General features: G+C 42.0%; 1 protein-coding gene and 1 long non-coding RNA gene across 4 annotated transcripts in view; one reads left to right on the forward strand and one right to left on the reverse strand.

Moving 5' to 3' along the window:
- The window catches only part of Hemgn (hemogen), a 30,009-nt gene extending 24,237 nt beyond the window's left edge, over window positions 1–5,772 (reverse strand). For all 3 annotated transcript variants that reach the window (XM_010614404.3, XM_010614403.3, XM_010614402.3), the window contains exons 1-2: window positions 5,718–5,772; window positions 3,316–3,447 (exon numbers count right to left, since the gene is read on the reverse strand). The gene's annotated coding sequence lies outside the window, so the exon portion shown is untranslated. The remainder of the gene's footprint in view (window positions 1–3,315; window positions 3,448–5,717) is intronic.
- Window positions 5,773–5,879: 107 nt separating this feature from the next.
- Window positions 5,880–18,852, forward strand: LOC104855525. Its single transcript, XR_778432.2, has 3 exons — window positions 5,880–6,084; window positions 7,849–8,182; window positions 18,800–18,852. It is a non-coding gene; the product is annotated as an uncharacterized LOC104855525 (long non-coding RNA).
- The last annotated feature ends 276 nt before the right edge of the window (window positions 18,853–19,128 follow it).

The raw sequence follows: 19,128 nt of genomic DNA on the forward strand, positions 1-19,128 counted from the left end.
ACACAGAGGCAAGATGTCTAAACAAGACAGAACAAGCCAGAGGGATGGAGCCAAAGAAGCCTTCCTGGAAGAGATGATCTTGACCTTAATTTTCAGCCATGCACAGGGATTGATGACTAGGACACAGCACAATCGCAGGCTCTGGAATCAGATCTCAGTTCATCCAGATCAGATCTGTGGCCTTGGATAGGTAACTTAAAATCTCTCGGTCTAACTAGGGTCATTCATAGGAAAATGGATGCATATTGAGGCCATACTCTTAAGTGAAATAAATAAGACACACATGTGTAAATACCAAATAGTTTCTCTGGTGTGAAAAACTAAAAGTGTAAATAAGATCCAAATAGTATAACTGACAATGTGAAATAGGAAGAAAGGGGCTAAAGGTGTAGGGGAAGTGGGAAGGGTAGGGGAAAGGAAATAAGGGATAAGAAAAAATATGAGAAAACAAAATAGTGGAAACAAAGTTTTTGTAAATAGGGAAGGGTGGAGGGGGTGAAGGGAGGACAGGGATATGGGGAAAAAATAAAAAGCCAAGATCTGTCATGTAAAGGCACCAGATCCCAATGATGAATATAACTATACCCTATACCTAAAAAGTACCAATAAACTCAATGAAAAAAAATCTCTCAGTCTCGACTCCATCACATCCAGACTAGGCATTGTAAACTCTACCTCTTAAAGCTCTTCTGAGATGTAAGAATGGTGACTTAGGGCTGGGCATGGTGGCGCACATCTGTAATCCCAGCACTCGGGAGGCTGAGGCAGAAGGATCACTGTGAGTTCAAGACCAGCCTGGGCTACATAGAGAGTTCTAGGTCAGTCTCAACTACATAGTGAGACCCTGTCTCAAAAAACAAAACAAAACAAAACGAATGGTGACTTAGGGAAGGTATCCAGCACATCGCCTGGCACAAAGCAGATCTTAACATGAGAGCTATTCTGATGGTTCATAGTCTCAGTAGTGACAACTGCTTCAGTTCTACCAAATAACAAAGATAAGCAGGGAATTGGGGTCATTTTATAAAGAAATGGGGACCCAGAGAGAAACCAATGTCACCTAGACTTAGTGGAAATAGAACCAGAACTAGATCCCGACAGCTCTACTTGCCTTCACCTATCTGGCGTTCTCAGTTGTCTGAACTCACTTGTCTGTGAATCAAGCCACCTTATTCCCTGGCTTAAGGAAGCGGTTCCCACACTTTCCAACCATTAACACTCCACCTTCCTGAGCTTTGCCATATTCTTGTAATAACATTTCCTATATATTAATGTAATATTTTAAATAAAATCCTGATTACTGTAAGCATTTAAAATGAAATTTTTATATCATCACTATAAGTAGAAAGCCAGTAGCATCACCTGTGAAAGCATAGGTGTTTTTTCGTTTTTTTGGTACCAGGTATCAAACTCGGGACCTTGTGCTTGCAAGGCAGACAGCAGCATCACTGAACTAAATTCCTGGCCCTATAGGTTTTGATAACAAATTAAGTTTATTCTAAGACACATTAAAATAACAAACTATTAGAGTAAAAGATATTTTATCCAAAATTGTGCACTGCCTCAAGTGGCATATGTACTACAGCTTGGGAAAAACTGACCTGTGTAATTAACCTGTGACTTCTTTTATTTTCAGAGTTTCTTTCTTATCATGTCCAAATCTGTCCTAAAACCAAACTCTTCTTTGCAGAAGACAGTTTATTCTTTTCTTATTTGTTTTGTTTCATTTGATTTTGATAGTAGGCATTCAACCCACAGTCTTCACACTGAGCTACCTCCCCATCCCTGAATTTTATTTTATTTTATTTTTTGAGACAGGGTCTCGCTACATAGTTCAGGCTGGCCTCAAACTCACTATGTAGCTCAGGCTGGCCTCAAACTTACAGCAATCCTTCTGCCTCAACCTCCCAGGTGCTGAGATTACAAGCATGCACCACCATGTCCAGTTCCTTTTTCTTTTCTTAAAGTTAATTTTATTGGGGGCCAGGGATTTAGCTCAGTGGTTCCACCACCTGCCTTGCAAGTGAAGGGTCCCGAGTTTGATCCCTGGAACAAAAAAATTTTTAATTTTATTGGAACATTTTAGATATACATAATGATAACATTCGCATTGGAATTTTTACCTGTACATGATATTCCTTGATTCTTCTTTTTTCCCCCTCTCTTCTCCTCCAACCCCTTTTCCCCTCCTTACTGACAAAAGCTTTATTACCATTTTTCCTTCTATTCTTTTTTTTACTTTTCCCTTCCTTCCTTTCCCCCTCTGCCTTTTAATTTTCTCAAGACAGCATGTTGCTAGGTTGCCCAGGATGGTCTGAAATTTGTGATCCTCCTGCCTCAGTCTCCTGAGTATTTGGGATTACTGATGTGCACCACTACACCTGGCTGCAGGGGCTGGTCTATACTCAAAAGGGACAGCACAAAGGACCAAGCTCACTCCATGGCCTTAAACCAGCCCACTGTCATTCATATTAGTTACTCTCCATGAGGCCTCTAGTTGAATGTCTGCCTTTTAGTTTAAGTAATTTCTTTGTCCCTTGAAGTTTTAGCTTCCCTGCATAAAATATATGCTAGAACATGATGGATGGTTCTCTTTGTTTGAAAATTTCAATATCCTGTTTCCAGCATTCTGTCCCCTGACTTGGGCTTCAGAGTTGGAAAAACCTAGACCAGATCCTGCCCAAAAGGGACTGCTGCTGGCAAATATCATCCTTTCCAACAGTTCAGTTTCCAGTGCTTGCCAGAGTCTGGTATATGACACACATTCAGCACAATTGGCTCCTGAACCAGAGGGCAGGTGCCTCTGGCTTGGACTGCTGCCCCTAGGTGGACATGAGTGGCAACTGCATCATCCCGGTCTGTCAACCAAGTCCTGCCCTCAGCACCACCACTTTCCAGGAAGGCAGCCTGCCTTGCTCCCCAATTCTCTTGAACTTTCTGTTTTCCCTCTTCAAGTCCCCTTCTGGATGTTTGCATACCAAGCACTCAGTTCACTAATATTCTATCACAAGCTGCTCAACACATGTTGGGGTTTTTTTTTGCTTAAGTGATACTGGTTGTATTTTTAGCCAGGTAGGGGAAGGAAGAGACAGAGTGCCATTTGCAGGTAGAAAATATATTTTCAGGTCTTTCTTGTCTGTCATTCTTCTAAGCATTTGTACTTACCTTTAAGGGAGCTGAGGACCTGATCCAATCTGATTTTATCAGCATATCTCATGAGAAAATTCAACATGAGGACAATCTCTGTTTCTCTGTGTTCAGTATTGTCACCCTTCATTGGTAGCACTTGCCTCATTCTAAGGAGGCTGGCCTTACCTAGCCATGGTAGACACCTGTGTGAGAGTCACAGAGCAAGGTCTCATGCTCCACCGGAAGTGAAGGAGGTGGCAGGCCTTCCCAGACTTCAGAATGAAGCTGCTCCTTCAGCCAGAAGCTCATCTTGCTCTTCTGTTTAAAAGACAGAATGTTCTTGGAATTCAGCAGAGAAATTAAAACCAACCCGGAGAGAATAGCCATCCTCAAAGACTTCCAGGAAAACCCAGAATTACTTATAATTCTTCTACCTGAGGGACCCTGGACTTCTTGATGAAACAAAAATAGAATGTTATACTTATAATTGATACAACTTTCACCATTAAAATTGGAAACAGCATTTCACTTCTCAGGGACCGCTATCTAAAAGGAACAAGTATCACCTGAAGAGTGTGGGTGTAGTGGATAGAGCCTGGACTCTTGAATTAGACTATAGATAGGGTATCTATTTCTATCCAGCTGCTACTGTTTTTGCCCAGTAGGGATAGATGTGTGATACTTTGTTCTCATGCAGGGTGACTGGAAAGAAACTTGTCAGACAGATCCTAAATAACTTTGTCTTATCGAACAAAAACAGATGGTCCCTTCCAGAAAATTGTGTACCTATACTGACTGTCAAAACTCCCTTCTTGTATCCACTACCAAATACCCTACTGGATTTAATCATCTCTCTGAGAAGGAATACACAAGTGAAACTTCCCTGGTCCAGTTGGTTTAATTCTCCTTTAGTGGGAACTCAGTGAAGATCTCAGTAATGCATAATGACAGTTCTGCTCTCTCGTCTGGTATAGAAAGGGCCTCTCCAACTATAAATACTGGTTTTGGCTGATAGAGGAAGTGAACAAGTAATAGAGTTGCCATGTTGTAGGGAGCAGAAGGAGTGCGAAGAATAGATTGACAAGTGGGCAACAGAGTCAAAAATAATGGGCTTGAGACTTTGCTAAGTCCCAGGCAGAGATATAGGTCTGGATAGGAGAGCTCTTTGTTTTGGAAATTACTTATAAGTTAATCATTTCTGGAGTTACATGAACTTGAGGTACAGCAAATACCAAACCTCATAGATTTTAAGAAATGTCTTCAATGTCATCTAGTCCAATTTCCAAAGAGATGACTGAACTTCTTTTACAGATTCAATTAGAAAAAGTCTCTCACTTGAAGTATCTGTTAGCAAGAAAACCCAGTAAAGATTTTTTTTAAAAACATAACCCCTATATATTCTAGTTGTTATTATTACTTCATGCCCCTGGGAAAGACTTCACTTTTACAGGCCTTTGCTTATAGTGTGTCACACCAAGCCATCACTTTACCTTTCTGATTTATTAGAGTCTTTGTAAATAATAACCCTAGCTCTGCCTCTTCTTTCCCTCAAGGTAAATAATGGGCTAAAGAAGATGGTGTTGGTGGAAGTGTCTTGAAAACCATTAAGGTATGGGTTACATTTTTAAAAAGAAATTGCTGCTGTTGCTGGGTATGGTGGCATATTTATGTAATCCTGGCATTTGGGAGAGTAAGGCAGAAAGATCGAGAGTTCAAGACCAGCTTGGGCTATAGAATGAGACCTTATATGAGAGAGAGGGAGAGAGAGAGAGAGAGAGAGAGAGAGAGAGAGAGAGAGACTCTTGTTATGAGAGAGAGAGAGAGAGAGAGAGAGAGAGAGAGAGAGAGAGACTCTTGTTAGCCAGGACACACCGATGGCAATGTAAGAGGAGCAGTGTTTCATTCCTTATTCTACTAGGAGGCTTCTGCCTCTTCTCCCATACAGAGTTAGCCACAGATGGTCCCTATGAGAGCACTCTTCAAGGGATCCAGTGTTGTTTCGCAAAGACAAGGAAAGGGCCTGTGCCTGCTGCACTGCCAGGTCACAGCCAGCAGACAGAGAGGCTTTCAGGAGGAACAGCTGCAGGCCTCACTTCCACCCACATCCGCAATCAGCAGGACCACTGGTCCAGAGGCCATGGGTGAACCCCAAGGAACATGGCAGCGGCAAGCCACACAGACAATATTCCTCATCTTCCAGTCAGTCACAGTAGAGACTCAGAATGACGCAGATTGTTCATTCTGCTGGGCACCTAGTAGGAAGTGCTGATTATAAGTAAGATTCTGTGCTAGCCACTGGGGATGAGCTATGAGTCAGACATACCACCTGCCCTCAAGACTTCACAGTTTACAGGGAGAAACAGGCCCATGAGTGTCATCATATAGGATGCGTGACGACCATTACCCACAGCCTCTGGCCACAGCAAACGGATCACTGAAATGTCCGAGGGCTCAGAAAGGCTCCTCAGAAGATGAGTTTTAAAAAGAAACTTAACTGGAGTGTAGAAATTCACAAAGGAATAAAGGAGAAGGGGCATTTCAGACATAGAACACTGTAAGTCCAAAGGCACAGAGATGCAGTTGGGCACCTTGGTTTGGCACGTGGAACCAGTGAGGCTGGAGTGTCTACTATGCAACAGACAGTGGAAAGATCTGGGACAGGAGGGGTAACTGGGGACCCAAGGAGTCTGGCCTTTATGATGTCATAGGGAGCCACTGAAGGGTTTGGGGAGGATAATGTCATGGCTGGCTCTTTCTTAGAGCATTGATTGGCAGTATGGGGGCTGGGTGGGAAAGGAGAAATGAGAAATGAACTGAGGTTATTGAAGGAAGTGACAGATTCTAGAGAGATTCAGAAGGTAGAACTGATATACCTTATTAGAAATTCTAAGAACTTCTGGGACAGGAAATTAAAAGAGAAAGAAAAACAGACTGAAATTTAGTGCAAGCCCACAGGTAGGATGACAAGATATCTTGCATCAAACAAATGCAAACTTGATTTTAACTTCTCAATTACCTGGCTAGGATGGACTTATATAGTGGTTGTGGACAGCAGATCAAAAGCTTTCGTTACTAACTTACTGACTATTCTTTGCAACTACGGAGGGGCAGTGGATTCAGCAGTTCTGGCTGACTGGGCCAGGGTTCCTTTCTCCTTCATCTCCTGCCTCCACATGTCTTAACCCCAAATTACTGGCTTTCTCAAGGAGGATGCCTTCCCCAGACACAAGAAAGTTAAGAACTGACAAATAGCGCTGAGGATATAGCTCAGTGGTGCTGTGCCTGTCTGGAAAGTGCAAGGTCCTGAGTTCAATCCCCAGTACCAGGAGGAAAAAAAAAAGAATTGACAAATAGCTATTCTAGGACCACCACATTAAGTCCTACCTAGATCCAAATAGTATCACGAAGATCTGCATAACTCAGAATGTTCTACAGCATACAAATACATGGTTTTTTAATCCTCAAAAAATTGACAGGAGCTAGGTCTTGAAGAAAAGTGAAGGAAAAATCAGAACCCTAAAATGATATTCTGCCTGATTTAGCCTTTTTCTAGTATGCTGTAAACAGTACTGTCAACAAAATTTTCTGCAATAGTAGAACAGTGACAGACACTAGTCACATATGAGTACATATTAAGCACTGAAACAGCCCTTGTAGATAGTGAATGCCATACTGGACTGGAAAGCTCAGGAGTCCACTTCATCTCCCAGATTCTGTCTCATATGCTTGTTCTCAGCTCCATTCTCCAGGTGACCCTTGCCTGTCTCTGTTCTCCTCTGCCTCTTCCCACCAAGGTTGACACACTAATTGGCTACCCTCCCGCTTCCAACATTAGCTCTATTTCCTGGTTATTGATTTTCTCTCGGACTCCTGGACTGTCTTTCATTTGACTCAGCCTTGCTGCCTCCCAACTTGGGCAGACACGTGTGCCACGATAAAATACCTTCTCAGTCTTCTGTCCTGCCATACTAGCCCTTCAGGATACTTTATTCACTGTCTCCTCTCTTTTTCCTGGTTACTTTGACCAGCCATTAGTAACTCAGAATATGTTTGGTGCTTTCCCTCCCTGATGACATGAGTTAGAGGATGGAACATTTAGGACCGAGGTGTGTGTGTGTGTGTGTGTGTGTGTGTGTGTGTGTGTGTATTAGAGCACGTGTCTGTGTGTGTGCCTACCTGCACATGCACTTTTCTCTGTATGTGCTGAGGATCAAACCCAGGACCTAATGCACACAAGGCAAGTACTTTACCACTGAGCTACATTCACAACCCTACATGAATATTTTGATTCAACATCTCTGGCAGTAGGTGAAGGACTCCATCCTCTGAGGCCTTTTCTGTCAAGAGTTTTGAATTCTGATTCATATAAAAAGAGCAATATTGATGGGGGCTTACATTTGCAGATGGAAAAGATGGAGTCAATATAGAAATACTTCTTGGCTGTCCCAAGCACTTGGCCAGATTTAACAGGATGATATATAATGGTGACAAATCTCCCATTCTATTTTTGGGTCTAAATGGCCAATTGCCTAAATGGCAAGATAGGATTTTAAAACACTCAGTGGTAGCTTTAGTTTGAGTAGGAAAGTTTATGTACTCTTGGAGAGCACCCATAGAACAGCACCTGACAGGGGCTGGTTGACCTGCTCACTTCCACACTAAACAGGTGATGCCTGGAGCATTGTTTCACAAGGTTCTGAGCACTTCTCTTTTTTAAAGAAAGGGAGCACTGACAAGCTCTGACTGAGGGGATTGACCATGATGGTAAAAGGACTGGGAAGCTGCCATTAAAGACTTGGGAAAAGTGAGACCATGGGATGAAGTTGCTGTCTTCAGTCTCTGAAAGATTACCACAGAGCTCCGAGGGAAGAACAAAGGCCAAAAAGTGAAAATTTAAGCAGATTTCAACTCAGTTCCACTAAAATATTTCCAGTGGTCAGAACTACAATTTCCAGGGGTCTACCATGCAGAGTTTAATGCAGGCCATGGAGGGACAATGTCAAAATATGCGCTCACATGGATTGCCTCCAGAGTGATAGACAGCTAATTTCAGGTATGTAGGACCTGTGCTAGCTGATCTCATTTAGTTTACAGGTTCTATATTAAGTGTCACACTCTCCTTATTCCAGCTCAGCATTCTAATTAAATAACCTTGGCTCCTGGCATGTGGAAAATGGGATCCAAGCACAGAACCCGTAGCACCAAGCAGAATGGCAACATAATTTTAGCTCCTGAGCAAAATGAGTCTCACGACAGCATCAGTACAGTGTGCACATTAACATTTGAATATGCTGTATAATAAGCGTACTAATTATAGAAGAGAGGAATACTTGAAGAATAAAGTAAGCTGTGATCATTACAGGAGAAAGTGGTTAGCAATTCATGGCATGGGCTGCTGCTTGATATTTAAAAGCACATGGTGGCTCTCATCACAGGGAAACAAATGAAAATTGGTATGATTACAGAAATGTAATGATGGTGACAGATAGGGATCAGAATTTTACTGGAAATAAGTTTGTACAGTTTTTTGCTAAAATCATATTCAGATTTACTACCAGTAAGAATGTCTCACTATTTGGTTGTTCGGTTCCTTTGAGAAATTCAGAACATGAACCCATTGGTGACAGGCTAATCTCAAATTTGCCAAAGGGGCTGACAGATTCATCACCAGGTAAGAAGTTGACACGGGGCAGGGTGGGGAAGATCTGAAGTGGGCATGGAGACATGATAATCTTGAAATAGAAGGTGTCACAGGGAGCTGGATCCATGTGCCTTGGACAAAATAGAATCTAGAGACCAACAGTTCTCAAACTGTGGTCTGTTCACCTCTCAGGGATCCCAGCACTCCTACACCTACACATATGCAGAAAAATTAAGATGTTATTTGACTTTTTCCAGTATTGAAAGATTATGCATTTATAATTTGATTTATATGAATGTCCAGAATAACCAAATCCATAGAAACAGATTAGTGGTTGCCAGGGACTGGAGGAGGCTAGAATGGGAGTGACTGCTTATTTGGTACAGGATTTCCTTTCGTGGTGATGAAAATTTTCTGGAGCTAGGAAGCAGTGGTGCTTGCACAATACTGTGAAGGTATTAGTGACACTGAGTTCTATTCCACTTTAAAATGGCTATGTGAAGCTGGACGCAGTGGCACATGATATGCTTATAATCTCAGTTTCTCTGGAAGCTGAGGCAGGAGGATTGCAAGTTTGAGGACAGCCCGGGCAACTTAGCAAGACTCCTTTTGAAAAAAAAAAATGTGTTGAGGATGTAATTCAGTGGTAAAAAGCCCCTGGGTTCAATCCACAGTACTAAACAATACATACATATGTAATACATACATATATACAATAAAATGGTTATATGAATTTTACCACACACAAAAATAGTAAAATTGCTCACCTTACCTTGTAGGATTATCCTATCGAGAATAAGAGGCTTCTTGAGGGTCCTTTAATCCTGGAAGTCCTCTTTGAGAGGTCTTATATTTCTGAAATATTGCCTTGTTTCCCTAGGGCCTATGTCCTTTAAAACCACTTCTTTTGACTGCCTGTATGAGTCACTCTACCTGAAACTTTTTTTTTTAAGCAAAACATTTATTGGCACTTTTTGGATATACATAATGATAACATTCACCATAGGGAATTTGTACCTGCACATAACACATTCCACTTCTTCCTTCCCCCCTTAACTCCTCTTTCCCTCCCCACATACAAAACTCATTTCCATTTTTCCCTTCCCTTTTCCGTCCTCCCTCCATTGTTCCCCTTCCCAATGGTACATTTTCCTCCCATTTCCCAATGTCTACTGTACATTTTAGTCTTTATTTCTATTTTTGGTAGTAATGACTCATCTACTATCTACCTCTATGTATTTTTCTGTTTAGGACATTTCATATAAAAGTAATCATACAATTTATGGTCCATTTGTATCCTGTTTGTTTCACTGAGCATATTTTAAGGCTCATCTATGCTGTACCATGGATCAGCATTTCATTCCATTTTGTAGCCAAGTAACATTCTATGATATAAATATGCCAATTTTCATTCATCAGTTTATGCACATTTGGGGTTGTTTTCATTTTATAGCTATTACAACTAATGCTACTACAAGCGTTTGTGTACAAATTTTGTGTAGACCCATACTCCCAATTTCCTGGGTATACAGTATCTAAAAGTAAAATTCCTGGCTCAGATGGTGAGTCAACACCTAACTTTTTGAGAGATAGCCCGAGTTTCCTAAAATAACTACACCAAGCCAGGAGTGGTAGTGCATGCCTGTGATCCCAGCAGTTGGGAGGCTAAGGCAGGAGCAGCAAAACCCATTTAAAAATAATAATAAAGCTAAATTAGTTAAATAAAATAAATATTTTTAAACAGTATTTTACATTCCCACCAGCAATGCACAAAGGTGTGAGGTTGGATCTCACTGGTTTTGATTTGCATTTTCCTAAGGTATAAAGATGTGCTTGTTTTCACGGGCTTTTGAAGTGGGATTCCTAAGGCCTTCACACTAAGCTACATCCCTAGCCTTTTGGCGGGGGGCGGGTACCGGGGATTGAACCCAGGTCCTTGCACTTGCAAGGCAGGCCACCGAACCACTGAGCTAAATCGCCAGCCCCATCCCTAGTCCTCTAAAATTTTATTTTGAGACAGGGTTGAGCTAAATTGCTTGAACTTGTGATCCTCAGCCTCCCACCGTGCTGGGTTACACACATGTGCTACCACACCAAGGTTGTTTCACTTTCTTAGGTACTATTTGAAGCACATTTTTAATTTTGATGGAGTATAACTTCCTTTTTTTTGGAGACAGAGTCTCACTACAGAGTTAAACCTGGTCTTGAGCTCACTCTGTAGCCCAGGCTGGCCTCAAACTCATGGAGATCCTCCTGCCTCAGCCTTCCAAGTGCTGGGATTACGGTGTGTACCACCATGCCTGGCTCTAATTTATCTGTTTTCTCCTTTGCTTGTTGTGCTTCTGGTGACTCATCTGAGACAGCTTTGCTAATTCAAGGTCACAAAGATTTACTACAGTGTTTTCTTCTGAATCATATTTTTAACTCGATCTATGGTCCACTTTGAGTTAATTTTTCTGTGAGGTAAGGAGTCCAATTTCATTCTTTTGGATATGGATATCCAATTGTCCTAGCACCATTTGTTGAAAAGACTTTTTTCCCCCTTCTGTTGAATTATTTTGGCAACTTCTTTGAAAACAAATTGACAGAGCCAGGTGTGGTAATACACACCTATAACCCCACCACTCCCAGAGGCTGAGGCAAGTGGATCACCATGAATCATGAGAATCTGAGTTCAAGGACAGCCTAAGCTACATAAGCGGGCCCTGTCTCAAAAAATCAGACCAAAACAAAACAGAAGAAAGAAAATAAAACTAAATGATTTTGTAAATAATAATTCCTTGAGACTAGAATGAGAGAAAGACCTGCGCACTGCTAATGGGAATATAAAAAACATACAACCTTTGAAGGGAATTTGGATATCTGAAATGTATATACCTCTCATTCAGATAACTGTGCTTCTAGGAATTTATTTCAAGGAATTTATTATCAAAGACATTATATATAATATTGAACTAGAAGGAACCTAAATGTTTATTAGTAGGAGCTGGGTGAATAAATGACATTCCATTCATACAATAAAATATGATTCATCCTTTAAAAATAAAGTACAGGTCAGGTATGGTGGCCCATGGTTGTAATCCCAGCTACTTGGGATTGAAAGTTTGAGGTCAGCCTAGGGAATTTTCCAAGACCCTATCTCAAAACAGAGTTAAAAAGGGCTGGAGATATAGTTCAGTGGTAGAACACTTGCCTAGCGTAAAGCTCTTGGTTTGATGCCAGCATCCCCCACATACCACAAAGATGAAGTAGATCTATTGGTTTTGAACAATCTCTGTGATCTATTGCTAAGTGAAAAAGAAAAGCATATTAGAAAATCCCATTTATAGTCCCATTTATAGTGGGCTTCTGTTTATATACAATCATTTATTTTACAGTATGCCTCTATATTCATAGAAATAGCTTGGAAAAAGTTTAACAGTGGTTGACTGTAGGGATTGGGATTTTAGTTTGACTTTTCTTTCTCCCTCTCTCCCTCCCTCCCTTCTCTTTCTCTCTCTTTTTGTTTACCAAATGTGGGCCATCTGAGGGAAGGCAGGCTACAGGTCTGGCCCTGGGGTCCAGAAAAGCCAACTTTCTGGTTCCAACTTTGTACCTTGTGTTGCAGAATGAGTGTAGTCACTTACCTTTCTGTGATGTCCCTAAAAATTTCTATCCCAAAACAATCTATATGGCCTTGCTTTTTCTTTAGCACCCTTCATTTTTCAAGCCTCTGCATCAATTGCAGCTTTAATTTGCCAGTTCTTCAGGGACGAGGTAACAGGGCAGACTTGACGATTCCAGTGGGCATAATGATTTGGCCTGCTCCCTATAAGTACTTCTGGGATGGCTACCCATGGATAGATGTATGGTAATTAGATGGATACATAAGTCTGAAAGTCAGGGGGAAAGTCTGGGCTAGAAGTTGAGGATATGACTCAGGGGTAGAGTAATTGCAAAACTCATGTGGCCTGGCGTATTCCAGATACTGGACATCCTGGAGTCAGATGCACAACATAGGTGAATTACTGCCTTTAGTGTTTCAGTCTGTGAACAGCTGGCTCCAAGGTAGACATATCATGGCAAAGAGTGTGGCAGAACAAAGCTGCTTAGTTCATGGTAGCAGAGTCAGTGCTCTGACTTTAATTCTTTATACTTCTCTTGGCATTGCATGTATGTTCTTTTTCTGGACATGGTGGTGCACACCTATAATCCAAACACTCTGGAAGCTGAGGCAGACAGATGAAGTTTGAGTCCGGCTGGGAAACTCAGAAATGTATGATACCTTGTCTTAAACAATAAAAAAAATGTTTTTGAGACAGACTTTGATTATGTAGTCCAGACTGACTTTGAACTCACTATGTAGCCCAAGCTGGCCTTGAACTCACATCAACGCTCCTGCCTCAGCCTCCCAAATGCTGAGATTTTAAAAATAATTTTAAAAAAAATTTTTAAAGGGCTGGGAATATAGCTCAGTGAAAAGGTACTGACTGGGTTCAATCTCCAATAATACACACGTACACACACACACACACACACACACACACTAATTCATTTTTTAAAAGAATATTCTCAAGGAATATATATTATAGAAGACTAATCAATGGCATGGAAATATGGTCAAAATATATTGTTAACTGCAAATAGGTTATACTATCACTCCATTTTGGAAAAAAATTGAAATGTATCATATACAATATTTCCTAGATACTAGATACTTTCTTCACTTCTATTTCTGAAATAAGGGCAGCTCTTATAATTGATACAAATATTTGATTTAGTGGGCTCCCCTCCCCTCCAAGCTCAAAAAAAGCTGTTATTAAGCTGATTCTTCTCACCAATCTGAGACTTGAGAAAGTGCCATATGTGTGCAGAGAAAAGACTGAAGGAGCAGACACTAAAATGTGAGCAGAGACTAGCCAAGGATAGTGATTTTTATTTTCTTCTTTTAGTTTCCAAGTTTGCTATAGTCCATACACAGATAGATATAAGGAGAAACCAAGAACTATGCTTCCCTGGTTTTTAAGGAAGAATTAGCATCAAGGATATTTAGAAATTTGGCCTTTATCAAAGAAGAGTCTAATGAAGACAGGTGTGGAGGTGCACACTTGTAATGTCAGCCTCCAGGAGCCTGAGGCGCTAGGATCATAAGTTAGAAGCCAGGCTGGGCAACTTAATAAGACCCTGCCTCAAATCAGAACAATTAGTAAGTTGAGGGACTGTAGCTTAGTGGTTGAGAACTTTCCTAGCATGTATAAGACCCTGGATTCAATTCCCAGTAGAGAATGAGAGTGAGAGAAAATAAATGAACTAGAACACACTAGCACATTAGGGACCACTTAACCAACCCTCAGTTGTGCCAGGGTCCAGAGTGAGGGAGGACTGACCTACACACTGGCCAAGGGTCCAGAGCACTTGGCTGTGCAGGGGCAGGTGAGGCAAGCTGGAGAACAGATGGTAGTACTCAATCAGCAAAAGACAACTCAGATCAGTCTTCGTTCCATAAAGACAAGGAAACCCCTGTGCAGTCTTTGAAGGTCCAGATGGTAGGGATGCTGGGTAATTATGGAAGAAGGGGCATTCAGCTATTTCCCAACCTAGCTCAGGGGCATGTTCCAAGTTCCCAAGTGAGACCATAAGCTGTGGGAAATGTGAGTCTGAGATTTCTGAGTGCCAGACATATTGGTTTGGGATGAGCCCTTTTATCCTCAGCCAAAGGGGAAGGGTAGCTGCATAGAGATGTGCAAGTTTGATGGCCAGTTTGCTAATTCTGGAGGAGGCCAGCAAGCTCTGGGGCTCCAGACTTAGGAGAGGGAAAAACAGCCTTGCAGACTGTGGCAGGCCCAAAAAAGGATAGTGCCAGCTACTGGGCTTCAGGAGCTTCACCTACATGATCATGTTTAAGATGAGATGAGCAGCCTGAACCCCAGAGAGGTTATGGGGTCTGTCCAACAGCACACAGCCAGTTTAAGGGATTGAACGCATTCCCCTCTTACCAGAGTCCTCTTAAAATGGAAATCCCTGTAATCCCAGCACTGGTGAAGCTGAGGAGGCGGCATACTGTGAGTTCAAGACCAGCCTAAAAACTACACAGTGAGACCTTGTCTCAAAAAACAAAACAAAGCCCGGATTTGGCTTAGTGGTTCTGCCACCTACCTCTCAATCCCTGGTTGCAAACACACACAAATAAAATACAAAAACAAATACAGTAAAAGGGAAATCATTGAGCAAAATTGTATTCATACAGATTTACTTGAATGATAGGAGGAAAATGCCAAGTTTCTAAAACAAAACAAAAACTTCAATCTGATCGCCAGTATTGTTTGGTGGTGTTTTCGGTACCAGGGATTGAGTCCAGGGCCTCAGGAATGTGTGCTCTAACACTGAGCTTCATCGTAGTCCTTTTTATTTTTCTGGGTGATAGAGTTTTTATTTTATATATTTTGTTATTGGTATGTTTGTAGTATACAACGATTAATTCAATTCACTGTGGGGAGTTAGTACACGTACACAACACCTTTTTTCAGTTTTCCAAGACAGGGTCTCATTATGTAGTGCAGGCTGGCCTTGAACTTACAGTGACCCTCCTGCCTGCCTCCCACCCCCTCCAGTGCTGGGATCATAGGCATTGTGCCAACACGCCTGGCACATGTAGATCCTAAAGCAGGGGGAAAAATGTTTTTTTCAGAAGCAGATCTGAGGACTAGTGGATCAAAGTATGAGAACAAATCAGTGAGTCCTTAATGACAGAAAAATCCAGCTTCTTGCTAGTATGTGAGTTTCAGCAAACCCACTTGGCTTCCTTGCACTTGTTTCCTAAACACTAAAAAAGATGTAGCTCTCTCAGGGAGCTTTGCCAGGATTAACTGTGAGGAAACATACACAAAAGTATCACTCATAGTCCTTGGCATAAAGATGGTGTTTAATAAATATCAGACCTGACTCTCAGTAGCAGCTCTCTCTTGCTGCCTCAGGAAGTCCTGGAACCTACAGCTAGACAAGAGCAGAAAGGAAGCTGGGTCCTCTGACAGAGGCCCTTTAATGGATGTGGAACTGCCTGCACAGTTAGATGAGTAAGACCTCATTCCTTAACACATTTTCACCTAAATATCTGCTTCTCCCTTTCTTTTGTCTGTAAATTACCTAGATGATAATGTTTAGTACACGTGACATTTTTCAATACCACACATTTGCAGAGTATTTACTATGTTCATTCTAGAAACAGCCCCATACTCTTCCATTTTCTTTATTTTTATTTTTCAGTGCTGGGGATCAATCCCAGAGCCTTGGGCAGGCTATTGTAGGTGAAGGCTACACCCTAGCTACACTGAGCTACACTGCAGCCCTCTCTTCTCCATTACCATTATCAGAAAATCAGAAATATTTAAATTCACAGTCTCACTGGGAAGTTAGATCTTTTAACAAGTACCATTTGTTGCCCAACTGCCCTAAACAGAGGCACATACACTATATTGTAGAAATGTAAGGAAGTCTGTTTTGTGGTAGTGAGGAGTGAACCCAGGACCTTCACACTGAGCTACATCTCCAGTCCCTTTTATATTTTATTTTTTAAATAGGGTCTGAGTTGCTAAATTGTCCAGGTCAGGTCAAATTTGAGATCTTCCTGCCTCAGCCTCCCAGAGTGCTGGAATTACAGGTGAGTGCCACTACACCTGGCCCAGGGGAAATTTCTTACCAGTGTATACACGTGTGTATGGGAGAGAGGGACAGCATGGCAATACTTAGTATTTAAAAGAGTACTGATTTCCTTACCCTATATTATCCATCACCTTTGTATGCCCTAAGGAAAAAAATGTATCCATTCTGTTCAACTCATTTCTAGGCCAGTTAAACCAATGCCTGAGTGGGGCTATTCACTCTCATTTTCATATTTATTGAAGTCTGTGTGTAACCCCAAAGTTTGTAAAAGCTGAGTCATCTGACAATTTAGTGTGGGGAGCTGGTCCAAGGAGTTACAAACTAGCTTAGAGTGTTCTCAGACATCTTAGAGCTTACTGGAATACACACATATCCTGATTATCAGGCAGTTTTAAGACTCAATGAAAAAAAAGACTCAGTGGAGTGCCAAAGCTTCGCATTACTAGATACTTTTATACTTATTGGGCAAACATTATCAAAAGACATAAAAAGAAATCTACCCATAGTTTAGTCTTCCTAACAAACTAAGCTGTCTTCACTGTTCCTTAAGTCTCTTCCAGCCCTTGTTCCAATCCATTAATCCATGGACAACATAACTGCAAAGTAGATACAATTATATATTCTGTGTCTTTCTCATACACAGACACATGCACAAATGATGTTAAGTACACCAACATTTAAAACCAGAGCCCCTGTGGGCCTGTGGACGGACAGTCCCATAGATTCTGGCAGGGGAGAGACACACCCTGTTCTGTGTTATTTATGCCTCTGGCAGTGAAGCCCCTGACAAAGAAGCATGTCACTGGAACACATGCTCTTTGTTCACTGAGGTGCATGCCAGCACCGGCTGTGTAAGAAGGCACAGTGCCCTGTCTGTAGTCTCTCCTCCTTTGGCTCTTTTGCTTTCTTTTATTTGATGTGCATTGTGGCTATGTTTATTAATTACTTTGTAGCTTAATCTCATAAAACATACATTTATCTTGTTAGCTATGTATCACAGGTCCTTCATCCCCTAGTGGGGCACAGAGGACAGGGTCTGGAGATGTGCCCTGACCCTCCCTAAGATCAATATCACCTCCCCTGCGAGCCACCAGTTTATTACTCCCTCTAGCACAGACCCCCAGTCAAGGTTCCTCCAGCGTCTTCCCTTAATCTGCTAGGAGAGGTCTGCATGTTATTTGGTATTACAGGTCATCTGCAACTGTTCCAAACCTACTATCCCTTAACAGAAGGCCCATGCTACGATTCCAGTCCAGACTGATAGAGGGTGGGCAGAGAGATGGCAGCCTTGGGAGCCAGAACCATCTGTGTCTGAACCCTAGCTCCACCTCTTGTTGGCTGTGCTGTCTGACCCTGCTTCTTATCTGTTCAATGAGTACTATCCCCTACTTCACAGGGCTGACTGGGGATTAAATAAGAAATATATCAAGCCCCGAGAATGCTGAATAAGAGCCTTTTAGCTTTGGGATGGATGTGGTAGTTTTTGTAAAAGTATCATTGCACAGCTCCAGGGTCCCCACAACTACATAGTTAAGACCTCTTGTGACACTGTAGGTCACACACCATTGTCATATTCCCTTGTCCTAAATGAAGTCAGGAAGCTACACACAGTAAAGTTATTTGCCTTTTCCATAATCCTAAAACTTTTTTCCTCTTTAAAATGTTAATTTATTACGATTGTTGTTTTGCTTTTTTGAGACAAGGTGTCAGTAAACAGCCCAGAGTGGCCTCAAACTCAGGGTGATCCTCCTGCCTAATCTCTGCCTGCTGGGATTATAGGTGTTGCCACCACACTTGACTCACTGAACATTTTAAAAATTGGTATATAATTGGTTTAAAACTAAATCTGGGGGATACCATGAAGGCAAAAGAGGAAAAGGAGTGGGGAGCTTCCTCAGAACCTTAAACTGATACAAAGAATTTTGGTTTTGAGATATATACACACACACACACATATACATACACATATACATGCATAATATATACATCTCTCTCTCTCTTAGTGTGTGTGTTTGTACCTGGGAGAGCAATCGGGACCTTGTTCTTATGAGGCAGGCAGCGTAACCACCGAGCTAAATCGCTGGCACCGGTTACAAATTGTTCTTAATCTTTCATGCCTCGCATCTTTAGAAGGTCTCTGATTTGACATATTACTTCGTTACTTCCTTTAAATTGGACTTAACGTTACTCCCCCACAGCTTGCAAACCACTCTTCCCTGCCTGTACTCTAACCCCAGGGACCCTTAGCTCGACCATGTCAAAGGCTGCCTGCCAGGCCTCATCCACAAGCAGACCATTAAGAATTTACACTCACAGAGGTACCCCAGAGTAATTTAAAAGTCTCCCCGAAAAACAGGCCTCATTACAAATACTAATTGTTTCCTTCCTTAGCTCATATTGAAAAGCTAAAGAACCGAGGTACACTCTGCGAAACCCAGGACCCGGGCCGCACAGAGCCCTCAACTTTGGCCGGCAGCGACTCCCCGGACACGAGGTCCTATATGGCACTTCCGACGTCACTGGGCCATGGAACAGCGAGGTTCAGGCTGCCGGTCCCAGACTGGGGTGGAATGGTGCTAAGGTGAACCCAAAGCCCCTCGTCTGGCTGGCTCGGGGGAGCCTCCGCGGACGGCCGCGGTCCCGGCGACCCCGATCATGTCATTTCGTAGTGGATGAACCGTAAGTTTGTGCCCGGATTTTTATATGTAGGTTTTTGTGTA

This window comes from Fukomys damarensis, unplaced genomic scaffold (assembly GCF_012274545.1).
Source record: "Fukomys damarensis isolate Sample0158 unplaced genomic scaffold, DMR_v1.0_HiC HiC_scaffold_36, whole genome shotgun sequence".
NCBI lineage: Eukaryota > Metazoa > Chordata > Mammalia > Rodentia > Bathyergidae > Fukomys > Fukomys damarensis.